Raw genomic sequence first — 25,706 nt, forward strand, 5'->3', positions numbered from 1 at the left:
GAGCAGAGCAGCCCAAAGGCAGGAGGTGAATGCGCCCATCACCGTGGCTCCGGGGTCCCCTGGGGATGGAGTGTCTGTTTCTCAGCTCTCGTGATGCCCAGGGGAGGAATTAAAGATAAAACACGAGTTAATGGCGAGAGACACCAGCACCTCCCGCTCAGCACAGCCATGGGTCAGCAGGGGCTCCTGCCGAGGTGCTGGGAGTCATTGGGGATGGGAAAAGGTCATCAGGGACCAGCACCAATTTGGTGGTGAATGTCACCAGTCCCACTGCAGAGACAAGGACAAGAGCCATGTGGTGCTGCAGGGCATCAGCGCATGCCCATCCCATGGCTAACTGCTGGCTGCCTCTCTCAGAAGATTGGGATAGGGATGGGGATGACAGAAGGAGCTCTGGGGGGGGACACCAGCAAACCCACATGTGCGGCCCTGTGCTCCTCCCAGGATCCCCAAGGCACTGAGCACCCCAGGGTGCCAAGCTTGAACCCCCCAGGCTAAGCAGAGGAACCCCAGGTCCATCCAGGCCATGCTTGGTGCCACCTCCATGGGCTGCAGGGATGGAGGGGACGTGACAGGCGAGCCCAGGCCAGCAGGCACTTGCAGGAGCACTGCTCAGCTAATTGCAGTAATTAGCCCATAATGAAGTAATTATTGGAGCACGTGGTGCTGTTTGTTCCTGCACGGGAGGAGGACGGGGGACACAACTTGCACGTCTCCGAGCAGCACGGAGCATGGGCTGATGGAGGGGACAAGGGGCATCACCGCAGCCCAGACATCCCTGAGGGGACCAAGGGGATGCGGGGGGCCCTTGTGTCGCTGTGGGGCACAGAAGTGGGAAGCGGGGAGAAGGAGAGAGGCCCCCCCCCATCTCCTCCCTGCCTGTACGAGGAGGCGTCCTCCCACTCCAGCCGCTTTTCCATGAGACAGCAGTAAATCTCGGAATGAAGCCTCATTGCCGGGCAGGAGCGGGAGCAGCTGGGGCTGGCAGCACGGCGCACAGGCTGCGAGCCACCCGGCAAGCACAGCCCCCTGCCCTTTGCTCTGCCGTGCCACGGCCCCGGTGGCACCAGGGTCACTCACACTCTGACAACGGATATCCGAGCAGCAGCAGCGGTTGACAGCACTGAAAAGTTGCTGAGATGGGATGGATGCAATGTCCTTGGGATGGACCCGGCCGGGTCCCTGGGCCGTGCCCGCACACAGAGCGGGGACAGGCTGCTTTCCTCCATGAGCTTCTTGATGCCGGCATCCCCGTGGTCCCGGACCCGAGGGAACCCCTGGACCACTGCAGTGGGATCCTGCGGTGCTGGCGGGGAGGCGGCAGAGGGATGGAGCCGGACGCGCTGCTCCGGAGGCATGTGCTGGAGCGGGAGCCAGGAGAGGGGCCGCAGCCAGCTGGCCCCAGCTCCTGCCTGCGCCTGGCTCAGCGCCGGCCCGTCTCTGCTTGCACGGCCATGGCCAAGTTAACCCCCTGTGCATGGAGAGGGGCCAGGGCTGGCTGCAGCCTGCGCTGCAAAGGCATCTGCAGCCCCTGCGAGATGCATGGGGACATGGAGGGGCGTCCCGTGGTGGTACCTGCGCCAGCAAGCCCTGCCCTGCCATGGATTACAGCCAGGGCATCCCTTCTCCATAGGGCTACCAGAACAGCGGAGGTGTATGGGGATAATGGATCCCACTTGGAAGCTGCTCCCTCCCCACTTACACCAACCCCACCAGGGCAGCCAGCAGAAACCAGCCCCGATGTCCCCAGTTTCCCCACTTATTTAATGGAGAATTAAGGGCTCAGCCCAGCTCCATGAGGAGGCACCGATGGCATTGCATTGCCAGGACCCACCCAGTGCCTCTGCACCACGAGCCATCACTCAGCATCACCGCGGTTGTGCCGGCACAGGCCGGGCTTGTGGCAGCAAAGCCCCCGGTGCGGAGCGTGCCTGACAAGTGAATGGTGGCTCCAGCGGGGAAGGAGCAGACGGGAGGGAAAGAAAAGCACATTACATCAGTGCTGGCATGGGAGCCCATCCCGGAGAGCTATTTTGGGAAGGGCCAGGCCAGCGGCATGGTTAAACACTTGCAGATGTTGCTTTGTGCTCCTTCCGCCGGTGGTGCCGGGCAGGGATGCTCCAGCACCAGGGATGTGGTGTCAGGGGGTGCTGGCTCCTGGTCCTGGGGTGAGGGGACTCCCAGGAGCCCTTTCACAGCCTGGGATGTGTCCGGTGGGAAGGGGATCCCCAGCACAGCTCTGCAGCCACTGCCACCGCTGCGTCCCTCTGCAGTGCTGGGATTGATGGTGGGACCGCAGGAGCTGGGGTGCCAGGCTGGTGGCCGGGACGTGGTGGCATCTCAAGGTGATTGGCAAGGGCAAGGAAACAGAAACCTGGCAGTTGCCATGGTTACCGCTTAGCATCCACCAGTGCTGGCTCTAAACATGTTTAACGCCCGTGTTCAATCACTGGGGTGGGCTGTAGGAGGACAGGAAGGGCTGGATGGCTCCCGGCCTCAATCACAGCACTGGTTAGTGCTGGGGAAACTGAGGCACGGCTTTGCACCGATGTTCTCACAGTCTGCACTAGCGGGAGCTCAGGCACCCCTCATTGCACAAAGGGATGCAGGGACAGGCCAAGGGGAATGGCTTTAACCTGCCAGAGGGGAGACTGAGCTGAGCTCTTAGGCAGAAGCTCATCCCTGTGGCACAGGGTGCCCAGAGAAGCTGTGGCTGCCCCATTCCTGGCAGTGTTCAAGGCCAGGCTGGACACAGGGGCTTGGAGCTTCAGGGCCCATCACCCCTCAAGCCCTGCTTCTGCTCCACTATCCCGGGAGGATCTGAGCCCCCAGCAGAGATCCGGACTCAGCTCCTCGTGCTGTGGGCTGGATCCTGGCTCCAGGCTGGGATCCGATCCCAGTTCTCCGTCAGCCTCAGCGTTACCCTTAAACCAAAGGATGAAGTCAAATGAGAGACGTGGCAGATGCTTCTCCTCTTCCCAGCTCCCCGTTTGCTGCGTGGGACGCGATTGCCAGTGGGTCCCCATCCTCTCTGCTGGCCACGTCACCCCGTGTCACCGGGTGACAGGCACCACGGTGCGTTTGCCAGCCGCCCCTCGCCACTGCAGGCAGAGCAGCATCTCCTCCACGACAGGCAGGAATCGCCCATTCGTTTGCTGCTGCCAGATGTTCCTCCGCAGAACCACTGAATGGAAAAACAGGGGAGGGAGGGCAAGATTCGCCAGCAACATCTTGCTTTAATAAAGAACAGGAAACAATGTTGGAGAAAGGAAAGACGCGCCCGAGTTGATCCCATTCTGCGCACGGGATGGATGTGTCCCTGGGCTGCGCTGCTGTTGAAATCCCATTTCCAGGCTTCACAGCCCGGCCTGGACCCAGGGGTGACCCCGGCACCCCGAGGTGTCCGGGCAGGCGCTGGGCAGGGTGGTGATGCTCCTCAGTTGGCCATGGAGGGGTTCCAGACCGATCCGTGCCACGTCTGACACCGGGATTTACAGCCCGGCCGGGCAGCCAAGTCCCTCCACAGCCTCCGAGGAGCAAAGACAACCCGGTCCCTGTCTGACCCCCAGCAGCCTCCCACACACCCTGGATCCCGGCCCCATTGGCTCAGGGTGGCCCCATCACAGTGATGGCACCCATCCCCATGGGGCCCCTCTGTTCCCAGCCAGCCCCAGAACACCCTGAGACAGCCCAGGGAAGGCAGAAAGCCCTAGACATCAGGGGAAAGGAGCAATTCATAACGCAGGCAGCCAACCTGGGGTATAGGTGTGCTCCACATTCCCATCTCAGCCCCTTTCCCAACCCCATCCCCATTCTCATATTCACCCCCATGTCCATCCCCATCCTTATTCCTTTCCTCCCCCCCATTCTCATCCCCATCCCAAGCCCCATCTCCATTCCTATCCCCATTCTTTTCTGTATCCTTATCTCCATCCCCATCCCCATCCACGTCTCCACTGCTCCTGCTGCCATGTCAGTCCCACCATCAGATGCCTGGAAACAGGGTCTTAGGGGTCAGCGTGGAGAAGGAGCAGGACATGGACACCAAAAGACATCACGGTCCCCAAGGAGAAAAGAAATCCCCCGGGAAAGGAGGGGGAAGGAGAAGAAAAGGAACCCAGCAGGGAAAAAAAAGTTCAATCAGATTTGTAAAGGGCACAATTTACAAAATCCATCACATATTTTACTAGGCTGGGATTTACGGATTAGCCTGTAATACTTAGGTGGCTTTTTGTAATAAAACCCTGAGCTGCAGCAGCCTTGGGAAAGCAAGAAGGTGGAAGGAGTCTCCTCTACAGCCCGCGCTCATTTTCCCAGCATTTCCTCCTTTTTCTTCCTCCTTTTTTGATCTCGGCAGCCCCGTTAATCTGGGCTTTATCTGCCTATGGAGAAGGACTGAGCTCTTTATTGGATTTTTGTCAGGAATAAATGATTTAGTTTGGGATATTGTGGAAGTGGTTTCGGTGGTATTACACCAGCTAACAAATGAAGGGGCAGCATCAATTCCTCCATCGCAATGCGCTCAACAGGCGGCGGGGATGCGCCTTGGGCCTGGGTGCTGCCACTGCAGCAGTGCGGGTACGGCACGTGCGGCACAGGTATGGCAAGTGCAGTGAGGGTACAACAGGTATGGTAGATACAGCATGGATATGGCACGTGCGGCACAGGTATGGCAAGTGCAGTGAGGGTACAACAGGTATGGTAGATACAGCATGGATATGGCACGTGCGGCACAGGTATGGCAAGTGCAGTGCAGGTACAACAGGTATGGTAGATACAGCATGGATATGGCACGTGCGGCACAGGTATGGCAAGTGCAGTGCGGGTACAACAGGTATGGTAGATACAGCATGGATATGGCACATGTGGCACAGGTATGGTGGGTATGGTGCAGGTACAGTGCAGGAACGGCAGATACGGTGCAGGAATGGTGGTTATGGTGCAGGAACAGTGGGTAGAGTGCAGGTACAGTACAGATACAGCAGGTACGGTGTGAACAGCAAGTATGGCAGGTAAGGTGCAGAGGATTTGGCACAGATATATGTGGTTATGGCACAGGTATGGCAGGTATGGTGCAGAGGATATGGCGCAGATATATGTGGTTATGGCACAGTTATGGCAGGTAGGGCGCAGGCATGGTGGGTACACACAATGCTCATCCAGTACCAGTGGGCATCTTCACTGACCTTCCCTGCATCGCCCCTACCACGCCACAGCCAGCTCCTGGCGCCCTGCATGGTTTGAAGCCCATCAGAGAAGGATGCACGCAGGGGCAGTGGCTGAACCATGTCTTGCCTCTGCAGCGCATCCAGATGCTGCCAGCATCAGCCTCATTCACCCCCAGCCAACCAGCCCTGGCCCCATGGGCAGCACCGGGATCAAACCCAACTGATGAACGGGTAAAACCCAGCCGGAGGTGACAGGGAGGACCCAGCACAAGGTCACCAGGTGGGAATGTCCCTGCTAGGGACAGGAGGGACAGGGCAGGGGGAAGCAGGGGAAGGCACACTCCACTCTCAGGCAGGGTTCTAGAGCCCATCACTAAAGCTCCTGATCGTCTGAGCACAGACACCAGCAGGGAAGTGGATTTTGGGGGGCAGGAGCATGCCACATCCTTCCTGACCCGGGCTCAGGCGTGGGGGAGCAGGGTCCCTGTTCCTTCCTCAGTGCCACCACAATGCCCCTGTGCCAGCTGGCACTGCAGCAGGGTGGGTGGGCAGAGCCTCTGAAGAGCTGCTGCCGAGTGGGTGCGTGTGTGTGATAGCAAGTGATGAAGTCTCCTAATTAAGAAAATCCTTTGGGGAATGAAGATCCCTCGGCTGTCAGGTCTGAGCGGGGTGTGGGAACACAGGGCCTTGGGGATGGGAGTTTCATCACCAGCAACCCTCGTCCCCATCCCTGTCTCTGTCCCTGTCCCAACAGTGATGCAGGCAGGGTCCACAGCCCCCATCCCAATCTGCAGGCAGGAGATCTGGCTGTTCATGGCAATGCTGCAGGATGGGATCTCAGGGGCACCCAGGTACGGGGGTGAGGAGCTGCCCCAGCACTGTTGGGGTGCCAAGGATCAGCTCAAGAGTGCAGAGGTGACCCACAGCCTGCCCTGGCAGCGTGGTGAGTTACTGCTGCAGGAAATGAAGCTGCTAATAAATCCCCAGGCAGAAGCCAGGAAGGTTAAAACTGTCTATAAAGAGAGATGATGATTTATACACTGATGTCCAACTCCTCTTCCATGCCCTAGGGCTCCTCGGTCATCAGCTGCCTGCAAAGGGAGAACCAGGGCCAGTACCTCTTCGCGCTGGAGCTCACTGGGGTGAGAGGCTGTGATCTCACCCTCGATTAGTGGTCCTGTGGGATGGAGAGGAGGAAAGGTCCAATCCCCACGCCACAACATCCCCATTCCCATCTCATTCTAGCCATGCCCATCCCAATCTCCAACCCCAACCCCATCCTCATCTCCATCCCCATCTGCACCCCCATCTCCCTCCATCCCTATGCCATCACTATCCCCATCCCCATTTCCACCCCATCTATCTATCTTGTATCTCCCAGGGATGCAGGAGCACCTAGGGCAGCCCTGGCTTTCAGATGGGACCTGCAGCACCCCGGGATGGGGGCGCCCCAAGATGATGCTGCTGAGGAGGTGCCGGCAGCGATGGGGTCCGCTTCACCCACCCCTCTCCCATCAGCACAGTCCTGGCCACGGCCAGCAGCAGACCCCAGCAGGGTTCACTGCCACACGGCACCTCCGAGGGAGAGAACCAAGGGAAACGCAAGGCAGGGGGGGAGCAGGAGGGCCCGTAAGTCACCAGCCCTGAGATGCTCATAAATAATGCACGGGGCATGAGCTGGGGAGCTCCTCACGCTGTTAATTACCGCGTACGGGCAGCGCAGGGCGCGGGGCTCCCCTGCTCCCACTGAAAAGCCCTCTCCAGCACTGACACATGGATTATTTCGCCCATAATTACCTTATTGTGAGCGTTTGTCAGGGAACGCCGGCCCCGGGCAGGGCTCCCCAGCGGGAGCCGCTTTCAAACGCTGCCGGGGACTTTGCTGCTCGGGAAAGTGGGTCAGGATCAGACCCAGGGCCTCAGCACCGTGGTGCTTGGGCACGGCCAGTGCTGGGCTCTGGTTGAGATGAGGGAACGGTGAGGATGGGCAAGGGCTGGAGCTGCTGCATCCCATGGGTGGGATGCGGTGGGATGGGATGGGGAGGGGAGGAGGGATGTGGAAAGGGATGGGGATAGAATGGGGCTGGGGAAGGAAATGGAATGGGGATAGGGATGGGATAGGATGAGGATGGGATGGAGGATGGAGATGAGGATGGGGTGGAGGTAAGAATGGGGATGGGGAAGGGATGGGGATGGGACTGGTGATGCGGGTGGCAATGGGGATGGGGATGGGGATGTGGTGGGATGGAGATGGGAACTGGGCTGAACAACTGCAGTGTGAGCCATGAAAGTGGATATTAGAGGCTTTATTACAGTGCCGCTGGCTAATTGCAGAGCTCCTTTCAGGGAGCCAGCAGCGGATGAGCTCGGGCGACAGCACCCAATTATTGCAGCTCAGCGGGGGAAAAGGGAGAGAAAGGAAGAAAAGAAAGTGCAATTATCAGGACCTGGGCTGCAATTGCCAGGCAGCCCCGCTCGGCCCGAGCAGGTGACAGCTTGCATCTGGCTTTAAACAGGCAGCTCCCCGTCTCTGCCTCCTGTCCTTCAACCCAGGCCAGGCTCCTGCATCCCACTGGTCCTCCCCGAGCATCCCTGCCACCAGCTCATCCCCAGCCTCCTGCCGGGAGGCTGCGATGCTTCCCCCCCCCCCATCTCACTCGCTCCCACCTTTTCCTCCCAGAGCTGCTCCCGGCTCCGAAATCGCAGCCCTGTATATTAAAAAAGGTCAGATTTCAGCTCCTGTGAAGTAGCAGAAACCAGAGCAGCGTGAAGAGACGCCAACGCTGTTTCCTGGGGGATTGAGGGGTCCCGGCCCTGGAGTGGGGGGGTGAAGGAAAGCGGGGGGTGGGCACCGCCGTTTGTGCTTGTTCCCCATTGCCACTTAGTAATTGACAATTAGATTTAATGACACCTTTGAGAAATAACAGAGTACGGTGGTTAATGGGCCTGTCTGGAGCTGGGGCGGGGGGGGGGGGGGTGGTTCTCCTGCGGCTTCTGCTCAGTGAGGTGGGTGACGGGGTGATGTTCAGATGGAGCTGATGGCATCACCGGCCTTGCCATGGGGCGTGCTCCGTCACCAGGCACATGGCACATGGAGCCCAGAGGAAGCAACGCCATCGGCTTCGCTCAGCCCTCGAGCTGGGGATGCTCTGGAGGGAGCCAAGGCTGCCATGAGTCTGCATGATCCCAGGGCTCCAGCTCAGCATCTCCCGGAGCCTGGCAGCCTCCACCTTCCCCATCCCCCTGCTTCACACCGTTCCATTCTCTAATTAAAGATAATCACCTGCAATTACCTAATTAGTCATCTGATTTTCGCCCTCTGATGCCATACATACGGGATGGGATGAGGCTGTGTGCAGACAGCACCCACCAGCACTAAGATGTGGCAGGGGGTGACAAGCTCACACAGCATCCCGGTGTCCCCAGGCAGGGGAGAGCTTGGCCAGAGGCAGGTGGGAATGCCAGAAGGATCACAGGGACACCATGGAGTGCAGGGGCTCATCCTTGGGATTCCCAGTTGCACAGGGCTCCCAAGTGATGCCAATGTGCCGGCAAGAGGTGGCCGTTGCAGAGACGTCCTCAGCACCCCATATTCCCACTGGTGAAAGCTGGTGCCTGGCCAGGGACCGTGGCACTCGCATGGATCCGCATGGAAGCACAGCCCTGCTCCGAAGGACGAGCACAGAGGTGGCAGAGCCACCACCACCGCTGGGATGGGACAATCCAGGTTGTTGGACACTCCACGAAACCATGGCAGAAAAACGAGGCCAAAGCAGGGCCGGGCGCTCCCTCCCGCTCCGTGCTCATCGCCCTCATTAAAACACAACTAATCATTATTCTGGCTCATTAGCGATTAGAAACCTCCAGCTCCGGTACTTCATTAAAAAAAAATGACAAGTTAGCACTTAATTATGTTCCCAGCAGCCCGAGAGGGGAAGCGTTAACCCTGAGCACCCTGCTGCCAGCCAGCACCCACACCAGCACCCATAGCAGCAGCCACAGCAGCACCCATAACAGCAGCCACAGCAGCAGCCACAACAGCAGCCACAGCAGCATCAGCATCCACAGCCGCATCCACAGCAGCACCCACAGCAGCAGCAGCATCCACAGCAGCATCCACAGCCGCATCCACAGCAGCACCCACAGCAGCATCAGCATCCACAGACGCATCCACAGCAGCACCCACAGCAGCAGCAGCATCCACAGCAGCATCCACAGCCGCATCCACAGCAGCACCCACAGCAGCATCAGCAGCCACAGCAGCAGCCACAGCAGCAGCAGCATCCACAGCAGCACCCACAGCAGCACCCACAGCAGCATCAGCAGCCACAGCAACACCAGCGCCCATAGCAGCATCAGCATCCACAGCAGCACCCACACCAGCAGCAGCAGCCCCAGCAGCACCAGCCCCTACAGCAGCACCCACAGCAGTGCCAGCATCCACAGCAACACCCACAGCGGTACCAGCACCCATAGCAGCACTCACACCAGCACCAGTGCCAGCACCCACAGCAGTGCCAGCATCCACAGCAGCGCCCACGGCAGTGCCAGCACCCATAGCAGCACTCACACCGGCACCAGTGCCAGCACCCACAGCAATGCCAGCATCCACAGCAGCACCCACAGCAGTGCCAGCACCAGCTAGCCCCTGGGGTGAGAAGTCACTTTTGGGGTCCCCTCGGGTGCTCCCAGAGGGACACTGAGCCCCGGCATCACCCCAAATGCTCACCGGGCAGTGGCTGGGTGCCCTGGGTCCTTCCAGGGGCCTCCTCCCTGGCACAGCATCATGTTCTCCCCGGGGAGAAGGGGACTGGGAGCAGGACTGTGCACCCAGCATCCATAGGGAGCTTACAGGAGGCAGCCAAACCACTCCTGCCCCAAGGGAAAAGCTGATCCCGAGCACGTGCCCCTGAGGAACACCAGCTCCGTGTCCCCTCCACAGCACCCAGCGATGCTGCAGGTCCCGCTCAGAGGTTTGCAGGCAGCAAAGCTGCCGTTTGGTGCTAAAGGGCTGGAAAAGCAGAGCCGTGGTGGGGCAGCAGCTCCCTGCATCCCTGGGGCACCCGGCGCAGAGCCGGCAGCGGGCACCTTCCCGCTTCCCAATGGATAATTGGCCACTAAATCCCTCCAGGGGAGAAACGGTGGGGGGAAAAAACCATCACAGCTGCGGAACTCGCTCTCCAAAATTATATCACCTGCTCTGACAGGATAATTGCTCCTTTTCCCTGAGATTTAGTACGGATCTCACATCCTTAAACAGTTGTGTGTTATTTTAAGGGCTCCCAGTGTTTTTCCCTCCTCTCCCAGGTAGCGCAGGAGCCGGCAGCAGAGGCGGTGCCCCCCCAGCAGGGAGATGGTTTTGGGATGGAAGATGGTGATGGTGGCACCGTGCATCGGTCCCAGGGGGTGATGCAGGGAAGCACACGGCTGTGGTACCCAGTGGAGCAGCACGGAGTGGGCATGATCCTGGTGCGGGTGTCACTGACATCCCACATGCAGCAGCAGCGTTTTGCCTTGTTCTCCCTGCACTCTAATGGCTACATCAATATTATCTCGCCTGCAGGTTGCCCTGTGACAGATGTATTAATGACACAGTGCAGAGCGCAGCATATGGGGACCAGCACAGGCAGGGGCCTCGCTTGGAGCAGGCAGAACCCACGCCAGCGGGGACCAGGGGGATATGTGGGGGGATCGAAGCCCTTGGCCAGACCCCAAGGACTCAGGCTGTTTTAATGCTGGGAGCCTTCTTGAAATGAACCCCTATATTTTGGGGTACAGTGTGTGTCATTCCGTGGGGTCTATGTCAGAGCCAGGCACCTGCTCCCAGACACTTCCACTGAACCCCTCTGGCTTTCACCTTGACTTCAATCCCACAGACCCACGGCAGCCAGTGATAAATCAGCCTGGGGATGCCACCAACCGAGCCCCATCCATCACCGCGCAGGGGCTGACCCCGCTGCCGCCTGCCACCTGCGTGCCCTGCACGGGGACAGCGGCCCCTGGTCCCTGTCAGCCCCCGGGGATGCTCTGCCATGGTGACCGCCGGACCCCGGCGCAGCCCTGGGTGTTCATTAGGGTCCCCATGCAAGAGCCATAACCCGTGTCCTGGCAAACCAGAGCTCCTGCCCCGGCACCGGTCTGGCAGCAGCTGGCAGCCGGAGCATGGGAGCAGATGGGGTCCTGGTAATCACATCTGCCCACTACCATGGGATGGGTGAGGGGACCCCCCCATCACCTCACCGCCTCCCTGCATCCTCCATGTGCTGAGCCCGTGCCAGCTCTCCAGGGTGAGGAGAAGCAGCCCTTGTTATTCCATGGATTGCTTTGAAAATAAACCACCATTAAAGCGCTTTGGGATTACAGTCAAGTGAGAGCGAGTTGTTTAGGAGCCAGGGAACATGAAAAGACGGCTCAGCAAGAGGCTTTCCATCGTGCAAGCCCCATTCAAGAGCAGCATTCCTGGTGTTTGGGAGCTGCTGCCCAATCACACCCCCGTGCCATTCCCGAGGGGATGCTGTGCGGCTTGGCACCCTCCGGTAAAGGTTGGCCCTGAGGTACAGAGCAGCGCTGGCCATGCCCACAGCCATGGGGTGTGCGAGCCCCATCCCTGGGAGCGGGCTGGGGCAGGACTGGAGTTTGTAAATATATTATTTATTATTTCTATTACCCTTCTCCATTATTCATTGTTTCATTCGCTGCTGTTCTATTATTAACTCTCCCAAGTGCTTTGGTGTTGCTCTGACATGAAAGAGGCACCGTGAAATTGCTCCTGTGTACCAGGGCGGAGGCAGCTGCAGGACCAGTGACCCCCAGCTCGGATCCAGTCGTGCCCCATTGGTGGCTATGGGGCTGGCTGCTGACCCCACAACCACATCCCGCTCGCCATGTGCCATGGAGCAAACTGTTCCCTTTGGAGGCAGGGTTTGGCAGAGGGAGAGGTGGGATGCTGAGGGAGCTGCAAGCATCTCCCCATAGCGATGGGGTGAAGGTTTCCCACAGGCACCCCTGAGCCCCAGGCCGCTCCGTGCCTACCCAGCATCCCTGGTGGTGTCTGCTTTAAATTGCTCCGGTTAAATTATGCATTAGGTTTTTAAAGAGCCATTTAAGCCTGGAGCAAGATGGTGAAGGGGTTTAACAGCGCCTGGTGCCCACCTCGGGCTGTTAAATTTCATCTCAGGCTGATGAGATGGGTCTTAATTTCCGCCTTTATTGAGACATGAGAAGCAGCTCCAGGGTTAGCTTTTTCGGGTGATTTTCAATGCAGGCAATGGGGTGGGTTATCATGGAGATAACCTGATTCGTGCCAGGCCCTGCCCACTGCCTGCCCATCAGGACTCACATGTACCGGCAGCCAGGAAAAGGGATGCTCAGTGCATAGGAAGGATCCAGCACCGGGATGCTCTCCAGGTCTCCACGGAGGTGATGTGGAAGGGGATGTGCCCATGACCCAGTGTAGACCCCTGGGGGGACAGCCCCTCGATGGCACCACACCACAGCCGGGGCTCTGCTCCTCCTGGTGCCACCAGCTGCCACCAAACCTGTCCCCATCCGTGTGCCGGAGGAGCGGGGATGGCGAGGAGACACTTTAATCTCCATCAATTAGAAATAAAGCAGTTCTAACAGCAGGGCAATAAAAGAACCCTTTAATTTTAGAGCTAATTAAATATCAACAATTGGAATGCAGCAACAGACAGTTAACCTGGAGTAACCCATTATTTATAAGGAATATAATGCATTGACGGGGGGGCGAAGTGAGTTGTTGTCATTTTAATATCAGCTGTCACAGCATAACTGCTCTCTTTTGTCTCACTCCAGCACAATCATCTCGCCGCTTCCTCCGGGACCGTTTCCACTTCTCTGCTCGACACAAGATTAATTAAGCCCAGGTCCCAGCAGAGGTGGGACGTGTGCTCCGGTCCCTGCGCCGTGAGCCGGGGTGACACCGGGGCCAGCCCAGCGAGACGACGGCTTCAGCCCCAGGGGTCAATGGCAACCGCATCCCACCGACTGCCTGACGACACAGCGCGAGCAGGGAATGAGTAACGGGGAGCACCAGCAGTGGGTACCAATGGGCACCCAGCAATGGGCTGTGGGTGGTTCTGAGGATGGACAGAGACACAGGTCCACAGGGGAATGGGTCCCAGTACCCCAAAACCAGCGGCAAAGCCCTCACGGGTGCAAACCCCTTGCACTGGGAAGCAGAAGAACTCGAAGAGGGGCATTCCTGGGGTCCCCATGGTCCAGGCTATGCACTGGGAGCCGGGCAGGAGGGATGCTCAGGCCCAGCACAGTATCTCAGCAGAGATGCCCTGAAAGCCTCCGTTGCTGCAGCTCGGGCACATCCATCACGGGCACTGCAGCCGCCTCCCGGCCTGCTCTGGGAGGCTCATTCAATATGTGCAAAAGCACTATTTAATTTAGTGATTTGTTAGATCTTTAATAGCTCCAGTGGCAGGAGGAGCAGCGGGGAGCGAAGCTGGGTCCTGGCCAGCCCTAAGGGGACACGGGGCTGCTGTGACACTGCCCTCACAGGGAAGAGCTTCTGCCTAAGAGCTCATCTCAGTCTCCCCTCTGGCAGGTTAAAGCCGTTCCCCTTGGCCTGTCCCTACAGGCCCTTTCCCAAGCCCCTTTCCAGGTTTCCTGGAGCCCCTTTAGGCACTGGAGCTGCTCTGAGGTCTCCCTGGTCTTTAATTCCCATATTAAAGCAATAGGTTGACTTTCCCCTTATTCACTCTGCCTGGCCTTGCCGTGTCCCTGAGCGTGGGATGAGGCTGCAAATGGGATATATCTCAAGTTAGAAGGGATCCATAAGGATCATCAATTCCAAACCCAATTGTGCATCTGCCCAGTGCTGTCAGCATCCGGCTGGCATAGGGAGGGGGAGAGGAAAACGGGAGGAGAAGGGGAACGTGGTGGGTGAAGCAGCAGCAGCGAGGGGCGTCTCGGCACAAACCCAGCGCAAGGGAAATGTTTTGACTCCCAGTCACGGGGCTTTTGTTAGAGCTGTGATGTATTGGCTTGAAAGGAAAACTGCCATCGTGTGACAAGAAGGGGATTTTTCTTTGGGAAACGTCAAAATGAAACACTTCCCGAGGGAAACGCCGCACCAGCGAAAGGCTGACGGCAAATCCCCCCCATCCCCGTGCCGAGGCTGGCACCGGCACCCCGAGCACCGGCACTGCTGTGGCAGTGATTTGCCATTGAGCAGGAGCAGGGCAGGGGACGGTGGCCCCCACCCCAAACGCCCATCAACCACAGCGTCCCCATGGGAGCTCGTTCATGGCTTCAATTGCCAGGGAAATCCCAGCTCTTTCCCACCTGCTCTGAGTGGGAAGTTCGGTGGGATTTCATTAGGGTTATTACTGTTAACTCTCAAGGTCACAGGTTTACAGCCTGTGTGAGGGACTGCAGCCCCAGCCAAAGGAAGACCATTCCCGTGCTCTGCAGCAGCTCTCGGAGCCTGTTAGAGCTGCTCCGAACGTCTGCTGATAAATTAAAAACAAAGCAGAAAAGGAGAGGAAAAAGAGCGGGGAAGCAAAAGAGCCAAAGGAAAACTGCGCTAGGAGCCATGGAAGTGATGGATTGCGGGAGATAATCCATCTTGTCAGCCCAGGACTACATAACCTTGATGTCAGCGGGTATTTTTCTCTGAGTCTCCAGCTCGCCAGCGCAGGGATGGAGCCGCATCCGGGGAAGGAGGGGATGGCACAAGGGTGGCACCTCCAGAGACCTGCCGCGATCTGGGGGCTCCCCCTCGTTCCTGTGTCCCAGATGGGGACCGTGATGGGAATGGGTCCCCAGGGGTACGGGGGAGGACGCGGCAGGGGCCGGCAGGGGCAGGTCCCAGCAGCGGCGCTGCCCCCTCTCCCTTCCTCTCCATCTCTTTCCGCCGCCTGCTCCCCCCCGCGCTCCCTTTCCTGCCTCTCTGCCGTTTTTATCTAACGCTGGCCGTGCAAATTGGTGTGAAATAAAGAAGAGGCATCTCTGCCCACAGATGAAATCAATTGATTTGGCAGGTCGCCTGTGGACACCTCCGAGCAGCACTTCCAATTTGCAGGACAGACGCCGGCTTGGCTGCGCCTCCTTTCCCTTTCTTCTCCTCCGTCTCTCCCACTCCCGCTCCTCCGCCCCAGTTTTTTTTTCCCTCTGTCTTTCCAATTTCCCTTTGATGTTCCTGTTATTTCTGCTTTCCACTTAATGGAAATCAGCCCTGGGTGGGTGTTTGTGTGTGTGTGTGTGCGTGCGGGGCTTGTTTAGGGACTCTCTGCACACACATACGTGTCTCCTGTCAGCGGGGACAGGGATGGTTTGGGTCATCCCATGGGGCTGGGTGGGAGCTGTAGCACCCCAGTGCTGTGGGTTTCTGCTCTCCCACCTCCCATGCTGCCTCTGCTGGGGTGGATCATAGCAGGTCTTGGGGCTGGAGACCGTTCCTTGGGCTCGGAGCAGCCCCATATGTGGCAGGACACAGAGAGGACCAGCAGAGGATGCACGTGATGCTAGCTCTGCCCCAGGCTCTGCTCCATCTTTCCTTCATCTTCATCCCTTCTCCATCTCCATTCTCCCTCTGTCTCCATCCCTCCTCAGTCTTGTTCCTCTTTTCCTCCATCTCCATGCATCCTCCATCTCTATCCCTCCTCTGTCTCTTTCCTTCCTGCATCTCCATCCCCTTTTCATCTGCATCCCCCTTCTACTTCCATCCCCTCTCCAGCTCCATCCCACCCAGGGACCCATGGGATAATAGCACAGAGCTGAACGGGGTCTGACCACCTCTGCGCTGCCTGTGAGCAGCCAGACGGGACTCTCCATCCCCAGACCAGCCACCTTCATCCCCAAACCCCACCAGCGCACGTCACGGGCAGCAGCAGCAGAGCAGCAGGAGCCCGGCAGGGTCCCGCACAGGCCGAGCTGCCTCAGTCGTGGCTGACACCCTCCCTGCTATTCCCAGAAGTTAAACATTACACAACTGCTCTTCATTAGAGCTTCAAGGCAAATGTGACGTTAATCACGAAAACCTTGATATTCTGCAGGAGACTTCAGACCTGAAAGGGAAGAGGGGAATAAAATCCCCCCACGCTTTCTTTCCAATGCTTTCATTTTACTTTGAGGTTAATAGAAGGCTAATTTGAAAGCACTCAGTTAATGAGAAAGCTAAAAATACTCCTCCCGTGCAGACCCTTCCTCCAGAGCGCCTGTCTCGGTGGCAGCGCCTGCACACGATGCTCTTGTAAGCTGGGGATGCGGTGCCCTCCTGATGGAGGGACATGGCTGGTGGCCACACAGGGATGTGGCCCAGACATGGGTCCCTTGGGCAGAGATAGGGAGGAGACCTGTGGGGCGTTCCCACACGTCTCCTTGGGTTGGCCACACGTGGGGCAGGGGACAGGGATGCAGCTTGCAACCACAGCATCACCTCCCAGATAAGAGCAGGGCTGGAGGGATCAGAGCCATGCAGAGCATGAGCCCGTCCCTGCCCGTCCCTTGCTACCATCCCATCGTCTGGAACGCGCCGCTGCCAAGGGAATATGCTGTTTTCCAGCACATCAGTCTGTGATGGGAAGCTAATGTTGTGTGGCTGGTTACAGCATGGCCTTGGCAGCTCCAGGAGGCACAGCCAGGATCCCTGCTGAGAACGCTCCAGGGAGCCCCCAGCTGATGTGTGGGGCTCCCCCTTGCACCCCATCATCCCACCGACACCCCTATCCTCTGTGAGCTCCCCTTTGAACCCACTGCAGCTCCCAAGGGACACAGGTGGGCCCAGAGCTCACATCCTGCTTTAGTTTCCACTGTGGCTCCCAGTTTTCCTCCCATAATGATGCTCCAGGAAGAAGGGACCAGCAGTAACGGGTGGATGGGACCTTCCCGCTGCAGGAGGGCTTGGAGCCAGTCAGTGTCATCCGTTCCCTGCCTACTCCTCGCGGGAGTGCTGCTGCCAGATCCTGGTTTTCCATTGTGGAGCCTGGACCAGCTCCACGCTTGATGGGGACACCCACTTGTGCCACTCGGCACGAGCCCCTGCCAGTTTGCACCCTGGGAGTGCTCCCGGCAGTCCTTTGGGATGAGGGTTAATTGGGAAAGGATCCGCATGGAAAATCGCACATTCGAGTGCCTTGAACCTGGCGCTCGTGGCTCGGCTCCAAAACAGCCGAAAATTCACCCAGCTTTGAGGGCAACCCCTGGAGAGATCCCGGAGCTGCTGGTTTGGGATCGGCCGCATGCACGGGGCAGGGGGCTGAGGATGGCACCGATGGCTCATCGGCCATCAGCAAAGAAGTCACCTGGCACCTCAGCTTGGAACCGCCACCTGGGGGAGCCCAGAGCCCTGCCAGGGCATCACTGAGCTGCTGGAATCACGCTGGTACCCCTGGGAGATGCTGGGATGTGCCTGGAGATGCTGGGAAATGCTGGAATGTAGAAGATGCTTGGAGAAGCAGGGACCATGCCAGCGCATGCTGGGAGATGCTGGGAGAAGCTGGGGTGTACCAGAAGATGCTGGGAGAAGCAGGGACACGCCAGAGGCAGCAGCAAGCAGCGAGTCCCAGCTCTCCTCTCTCCAAAGGTGCCCCCACGATGCCAAAGCATTTACAGCAAACTGGAGTTGAGGAGGACAGGGTAAATTGCCTCCCCAGAACAAACGAGGAGGTTTTAACTCCCTTTCTAGAGCCACATTAAAGGGTTCCTTGTTCTCCTTCCGTCCCTTCCCTGGCTGTGCTCTGCTCCTCCAGAGACACGCTCGCATCTTCCCTTTGAGGTGTGTTTAACTGATGGCGGAGGCGATACCAAAGCATTCCTGGGGGGGCTGTGGGAGATGGGGGATGCTCAGGGCGCACACACAGACCCACACACACCCCAGGCTCCCCCTGCTCCCTGACTCCTATTGATGGGTTAATTTTCCTTGGGGTTGCTGTTGGGGGGGGCAGAAGAAAAGCAGGAGATAATTGTAGCGGAATGGGCTGATAAGTAATGTTTGGTATCCTTTTTACAACCATTCCCCAGGGGCCCATTATGGTAATTTTTCTTCTATAACTGGCAAATTGTATAACAAGTCAGATGATAAACTAGCGAGCCGGGCAGAATTTGCATTTTAATACAACTGTCTAAATCACTTCTGCACATCGGGGCCGGACCGGGCGCTGCAGCATCCCTGCCTTGGGGACGTTATGGGGAGTGAGGGTTGGGATCCCCCCTCATGCCGCTGGCAGGGTCTGCAGCCCTACAGTGTGCATAGGCCATGGGCTGCCATTGTGCTGGGTTGGGGAGAGGAGCCCAAAGCCAACCGTGCAGAGCCCTTTGCCAAAGTCTTTTCTGCACCACAGCCCCCGAGCCCCGTGCCGTGATGTCCATGAGCCCTGTGCTGTGATGTCCCTGAGCCCTGCGCCGTGATGTCCATGAGCCCTGTGCTGTGACATCCATGAACCCTATGTCAGGATGTCCCCAAGTCTTATGCCATGATGTCCGTGAAACCTGAGTCACGACGTCCCCATCTCTGTGCTCCAGTGTCCCTGAGCCTTGTGCCACAATGGCAATCCCCGTGCTGCGACATCACGAAGCCCTGTGCTATGATGTCCCCAAGTCCAGCGTCATTATGCCCCCAAGCCATGTGCCGCAATGCCCCCAAAACCCTGTGCCACAATGTCCCCCAGCCCTGCATTGTCATACCCCCAAGCCCTGTGCCACAATGTCCCCAAGCTCTGTGCCACAATGTCCCCAAGCCCTGTGCCACAATGTCCCCAAGCTCTGTGCCACAATGTCCCCAAGCTCTGTGCCACAATGTCCCCAAGCCCTGTGCCACAATGTCCCCAAGCTCTGTGCCATAATGTCCCCAAGCTCTGTGATGCAACGTCCCTGAGCTCTGTGACATAATGCTGATCCCTGTGGCACAATATCCCCAAGCTCTGTGCCATAATGTCCCCAAGCTCTGTGATGCAACGTCCCTGAGCTCTGTGACATAATGCTGATCCCTGTGGCACAATATCCCCAAGCCCTGTGCTGTAATGTCCCCAAGCCCCGTACTGCAACGTCCCCAAACCCTACATTGCAGTGTCCCCAAGCTTTGTGCCATGAAGTGCCACAACATCTCCAAGCCCTGCATCGTGATGCTCCTGAGCCCTGTTCCAGCTCCACCTGCCCGTTCAAGGAGAGCTGTTAGCAGCCCATCCCTAGAAACGCAGTGCAGGATGCCAGGCTCCCTGACAGCTTTACAAATAGCAGCTCTTGGTCCAGTCTGAAGTGTTGATTAAAAGGAAAAGAAGAATGAAACCAGAACAAAGGCCGGGGTGGGGACCCCAGGCTGGGGCAGGCATCAGCCACCCTCTGCCACGGCATCTCCAGGCTTCAAGGCCATTAAAGCCGAGGCTTGTACCTGCCCTCGTTTCAAATGTGAAACTTAATTAAGGTTTTATAAACCCTCACCCCATGCAGAAAGCTGCCACTGCATTAGCAAGGCAAATAACACCCAGCTGAAGCTATTTTCTTGCCTGACCAAAGTCCAGTTTTTAATTAGGTGGCTGCTGAGACGTGGCATGAGCCATGTGACTGTGTCAGAGAGCCTTGGGGGGGCTCTTTTAATAAAAACACCAGAAAAACCCACAACAGAGCTGAAAATCTACAGTCTTAACAATAGGAAACATGTTCCCCCTGTGCCCTCGTGCTGATGGGGATGGTGGCAAGTGGCCATGGGATGCAGGGGAAGGAGTGAGATGCAGTGATTCACCAGGGCAGCAGCAGCACCCAGGTTTTGGGGTGGGGTCTGGGAGGCAGGGCGGCTGCCAGCTCTTCAAGGGACATTAAACCAATTGCCACATCTTGCAGGATTAACACAAGTGACACTCGCTTTGTACCCACATGTTTGCAGCGTGGAGCAGATGGCAGGGCCGCTGGACGGGATCCAGCGCGGCTCCGAGGCGAGCCTGGCACCATCGCCATGGAAAAGCCGTACTTCCCCCGGATCCACTGGGATATCCATTAGCTCTGCCAGCTGCCGGCGTGTCCAGCACCACTGGGAACAATCCTGGCACGCTCTTGTGCTGACAGGGATTTAGCTGGAGTTGGCTTCATCTGGGAGCTTGTGGGATGCTCAGGTAATTGCCAGCGACAACGTTTGCATTGCCAAATTGCCTCTAATGGAGGAAGAAGGGAGAAGAAACACCCTGGTAAAGGGGGGACTCTCAAATGGTGAGGACATTTCCTATGTGCTGCATGGGTACCTTTTGGGAGAGGACCCAGCAACGCCGTTGGGATCCAGAGCCCCATCTCAGGGCCATCGTGGACCTGGGCTGGGATGCTCAGTCCCTTGTGAGGTCTCCAAGAGGTTTTCCCAGTGGGATGCTGGAGCTGGATCCGTCTCTCCCACACCAGCAGAGCCAGGGAGGTTTCCTCACCTCCCCCTTGCAGGCAGCCTGCCTGGCTCCTGCCTCCTCCAAGCGCTGCTCTGTGATTGATGAAATGATTCAAGCCCGAGTGACCAGGCCAGCGCCTCGTCCTTTCCTTTACAGAAGGGAAAGAAGCAGCTCCCAGGGAGCTCTGAAGGCAGAGCCAGGAGTGGACTCAGGGCCAAGGGGTGAGCTCTGCCTGTCCCAGTCCGTGCCTGGTCCATGGGGGTACCGCAGTTGTTCCCTTACCCCGCTGCCACCTCTGCTGATGAAGATGAGAGATGCCAGGCAGAGGCACTCAGGGTGTCCCCACCATCCCAGAGCCCCTGCAGATCTCTGTCCCACACCATCCCTGCTCTCCCAGCCCTCCTGAACTTGCTTCCACTGTGCTTTCCAAGCTTATTTCATGCCCCTTGGCAATGCTGGTGCTCGGGCCAGCAGCAGTTGTAGTCAGAGCTATGGAATTTGCCAACCCAAGGGCCAAGCACCCCGAGGTCATGCTTTGCCTGGAAGCTCTCCTGAGCATCCTGCTCCAGGCAGGAAAGCACCAGATGATGGGGAACCCCTATCCTGGCCGTGAGGGGCTGTGAATAACAGAAGAGGAATCTACAAGTAATTTCATTTAATTAAGAATGATGGATGGAGGGGATGGGGTGACTTCACTTAAATCACACAGATCCTTAAAGGGCCTCGTTCCTGCCACCATCCAATCGATTCGCTGGTTTGAAGGAGGAAAAAAGAAGAAAAGGAACTTCACATTATAACACTTAGAGGAGGTACCACTGCCCGAGCAGGGTATCCCATTGGGCTGGCACATCCCTCTGCCGGCTCTGGCTGCGCCAAAGGAGGGATGAGGGGTGCCCAGCACGGACCCAGAGCATTGGCACAGCCACGGCCACCTCAGGGCAGGGGGGTCTGGCTTTGCAAAGCTCAGCCCTGGGCTTCATTTGCTCCTCCTGACCTGGCAGCGCCGCGGCTGCCATTGGTGACAGCCGGCTCGCGGCGGAGGGCTCCTGTCAACCCCTGCTTCAATTCATTACAGCTCTGTCTCATTAGCGCCCGATCCACTCGGCCCCATGCAGACCATGTGCCACGCTGCTCCCAGCCAAGGTGACAGGATGCCGGCTGGCAAAGGGCCTGGCTCGTGGGCTGCGGCGCACGCTGCTGAGCCAGCACCGGCACCGGGGGCAGCTCCATCACCGCATCCTCCTCAGCAAGCGGCTGTTGCGTGGCATCGCCTTTGGGGCTAATACAGGCACCCGTGCGAGCTGCAGCACCTTGCCCAGGGGGTGCTTAACGGGGAGAGGAGGCTGGAGCTCAGCATTAGCTGCGGCGCGGCTGGAAGCGTTCCTCACTATTACGCTAATGGTGCTGCCGTGGCCGTATTCGTTAAGTGATGGGCAGTTTTGCCTAGGGCTCGACCTTCCCAGGACATTAGGAGTCATTGCGCACAACTGCTCCGCAAAGCCCAATTTCCACCTTATTGTGTGGAAAGGCAGCCAGTCATAAGGTGAGGGCGCGAGGAAGGAGGAGCTGTGCTGGCAGGGTTATTCCCTCGGGAAGGGAAAAGCTCACTGGCTGCAGCCATGGGACTGCCAGGGCTGGGTGTTAGGGATGGACACATCCCTAGGGATCTCACATGGACATGGAGAGAGGAGCCCCCACATCGCCGTGCTGGCACGTGTGGGATGTGCACCAGGACAGAGAGGTGAGGGGAGGAATGGGATGGGATGGGAAAGGAGGGGAAGAGGTGAAATAGGATGGGCTGAAATGAAGGCAAGGGAAGCTCCAAGGAGCAGCCAAGGAGGGGAGCTGTTGGGCACTGCCAAATCCATTCCCATCCCGTGTTCACTGCCTTTTAGCAGCGTGGGGAAGGAAAAGCGTTGCTTAAGGAAGAGCATATCTAAAACACCCAGCTTGCCAACATCCCTTTAATGAAGCGATAACAGGAGCTGCGCGTGAATCCATCCCGAGCCGTGGGCACGGGGCCAGGAGGAGCCTCCCGCTGCAGCAATCGCATCCCATTAAAAGATGGTTTCGCTCCTGGCTTTTGTTAAACATTTGCTCATTTAACCGAGAGGCTGAAAAGTTCCGAGCAGGAAAAGCAGCTCCTCTACGAGCTTCCCACCGCTCGCTTCCAGCGGGAAGCACTTGAGCCACCACTTCCCTTTCCCATCCCTGTGTTTGAGGCCAGAATTACTTTATCGCCCACTGAAGGAAAAGAAAAAGAAGGGGGGAAGTGTCTAAGTAGTCATTTATTAACAGCTATAAGTATCATTAGGCAGGGAGATGTGGTAAAATATAGATTACACCGGGAAGAACCAAGTATCCGAGTGCCATTTTTCCTGTTCAGCATGTCATTACACATCCCGGCGTGGCGTTTCACAGCCATGATTAGTAGCATCAAATGACTTCTGAAAAATGATTATGTGCCATTAAAAACATCAGTCTACCCGAAACCAGCACAAACAAATGGCCGTGCCGGGGATGAGTCATTAGCTCCCGGGCCGCGGATGTGACGGGAATCCCGGAGACGCGGCGGGAGCAACCGGTGGGTGCTGTGGTGGTGCCTTGGGGATGAGGGGGAGGCAAACGCCGGTGGGGTGGAAGCTGATGGACGGAGGGATGGGCTGGCTGGGTACCAGAGCAGTGCCTGGAGGGATGCATAGGGAGGGCGGTTGTAGGGTGGGTGCAGGAGGTGCCTGTCCTGTACCTGCAGGTCGCAAATGTGTGGCTCCCTCTGCTCTCAGGGCAGCTCATCCAGCTCTGTCTTTCCCTTTCTCCATCTACAACTGCAGAACATGGCCCAGGCATCTCCTTGTCCTGGCACAGACCTGCCTGCCTGTACTATTGTACAGCTCCACCACCCCAAACCCCAGCCCCATTGCCCCCAAGTCCATTGCCCCATCTCTATCACCCCAAGCCGTTACTCTTGCTCCATCCAAACCATCACCCAGGCCCCATCACTCAAACCATTAGCTAATTCATCACCTCAAGCCCTTTCCCTGCCCAAATCCATCACCTTGGTTCCATCACTTCAACCCATTAACACAAGGCATCACTCCAACCCATTGCCTGGGTTCCATCACTCCAGTCCAACACCCAAACCCATCACCGCAGCTCCATCACCCACGCTGCCCTCCCTTGCACTCAGCCATGCCCACCCCGCTGCCAGCACTTCTCTCCCTGCTCTCTCCACTTGAAGAGGACATAAATCCAGTTAGTATGTCCAAAGAAGAAAAATCAAAATGTCACATCAGTGGGGACGGTTCAGTTGAAGGCTATTGATTGTCTCAGAGAATAGTCTCCCTTTATTCACCTACTTAGTCCCTTCCCTGGGCACGTATGAGTTCATCAAACATTGTCACACCACATAATAAAGCTTGTTCCCAGGTGTTCCTGCAGCAGCTCACACTTCGTCCTGCCTTCCTGGCAAGCAGGAATTCAGGGAAGAAAGGCTTCTGTGGCAGAACAAATGCTTGATGGTGGCTGAGGCCTCCCGAGGCCAAGGGAGGATGACCATGACCATGCGCAGGACTGCCTGGGCTTTGTTTGCAGCCTTTTCCTGCTGTATCCTCGCTGCCTCACACATCCATGGGGATACAACTCCTGAGGGCCATGCTGGGGGTTCTTTAAACCCTGGTACCCCATGGGGACATCCCAAGTGGTGCCACCATCCCCAGCCGTGGAGCTCCTCCCTGCATCCTGTGCCCTGTAGGGACCTGAGCCGGATGCTGCCACCAATGTCCTCTGGCCACTTGGGTGGTGGCAGCCACCAACCCTCATCCTCTGGTTGCAATGAATTGGAAGCATGAACGGGTGCCTCTGAGCCATGCTTATTATTCATGTTATTTGTGCGTTGATCTGATTGTGTGTAATGATTTAATCTGTTAATGGCCCCTGATTCAATCTGCTCCTCTCCACTTTAATCTCCTTTTGCCGTTTGCACCTGAGCTGCTGATTTATCTGACGGCCTTTTGGCAGCGCAGGGTCGGGTTTGCAGCTCTCGGCACCGCTGCCGTGGCAGGGCCATGGCAGGGCACCAGCACGTTGTGGCTGCGGGGGGCCAGGAGGAGGAGGCAGGATGCAGTGGGACAGAAACCCCTTGGGGCTACCCAAACCTGGGGGTGGGGTGCTGGGAGCATCTGGAGGTCCCAGCTCCCATCACCCCAACTCCATCACACTGGGATCTATCAGTGCAATGAGAACCGGTGGGATGAGGGCCCAGAGGGATGCACAGAGCTGCATCCCCCCAGCCTGTGCAGGGGTGGATGTACAATTCGTAGCCTAGATGACAGCGGGGTGCAGCCGGATGGGGTCAGTGTAATTTAGACCCAGGAAGCATTTGCAGCTTTCAATTCCCGACATCCCAGGGGGGATGGATGCATCCCATGAGCTGGCGGTGGAGGAGAGGGCCCGGGGATCGCCTTGCCGAGGGAGGGAAGGAGGTGGGGGCACATGGTGGCTACTGATGCAGATCCCCTGCCCGAGAGGTGCCCTCTGTGCCATTGCCATTCCCCACCTCGTGCTGCCAGAGCTCCAGCACTGATTTATGGTGGCACAAGGATGAAATCAATGCCCCCGGGCTCCCAAGGACGCAGCGGCAGCTCCTGCGCTGCATTCTGACCCCGAGCACGCGGCAGGCGCAGTGGCTGCATGCCAATGGGAGCCGGTCCCGGCCCTCCGGGCTCCTCCTGGGAAGATGGATCTCTGCACGGGAGCCGGAGGATGCTGGTGGCAGGGATGGAGGAGTGGGATGTGCTGCTGTTAACGTGGTGTCGGAAGAGCTCTGGGGGCTGCGCGTGTAACCGTAACGGGGCAGTGACAAATGCCATCCCTCCCGAGGCAAAGCAAATCTCCCCCAGCCAAAGACGACAGGAACTGTGGCAAGTAACAGGATTTGCCACCAGCTCCTGGGTACCAGCCAGAGCTGAGTCTCTGCCTTCGCCTTCCAGGTTGCCCTGGGTGCCCTGCGCTCTCCTGCCTTGATCCCAGCGCTGCCGAGCCCGGAATGGCAAATCCCAGCGTCAGGGCTGGTCTCTGTTCTGGCTCCTCTCGCCTGACGTGGAATGATTTTTGGAGGCAGTTGGTGGCGAGGGAGTACAGCTGCTGCTAAGTTATCCAAACGATTTATCTTAAGATTCATCCAGAATTCATTGTGCCGGGA

General features: G+C 57.8%; 1 protein-coding gene across 2 annotated transcripts in view; it reads left to right on the forward strand.

The window, feature by feature from the left end:
• RPL38 (ribosomal protein L38) overlaps positions 1–25,706 on the forward strand; it is a 280,018-nt gene that overhangs the window by 246,373 nt on the left and 7,939 nt on the right. The window contains exon 1 of one of the 2 annotated variants that reach the window (XM_057418575.1): positions 23,214–23,218. The exons of the other annotated variant lie outside the window; for it this stretch is intronic. The gene's annotated coding sequence lies outside the window, so the exon portion shown is untranslated. Of the gene's footprint in view, positions 1–23,213; positions 23,219–25,706 lie in introns of those variants that run through there. 2 annotated transcript variants of the gene reach the window in all.

The sequence above is a fragment of the Pezoporus wallicus genome, unplaced genomic scaffold (assembly GCF_028554395.1).
Source record: "Pezoporus wallicus isolate ANWC-B61680 ecotype Strahan unplaced genomic scaffold, APGP_CSIRO_Pwel_v1 contig_3710, whole genome shotgun sequence".
In the NCBI taxonomy this organism is placed as follows: Eukaryota; Metazoa; Chordata; class Aves; order Psittaciformes; family Psittacidae; genus Pezoporus; species Pezoporus wallicus.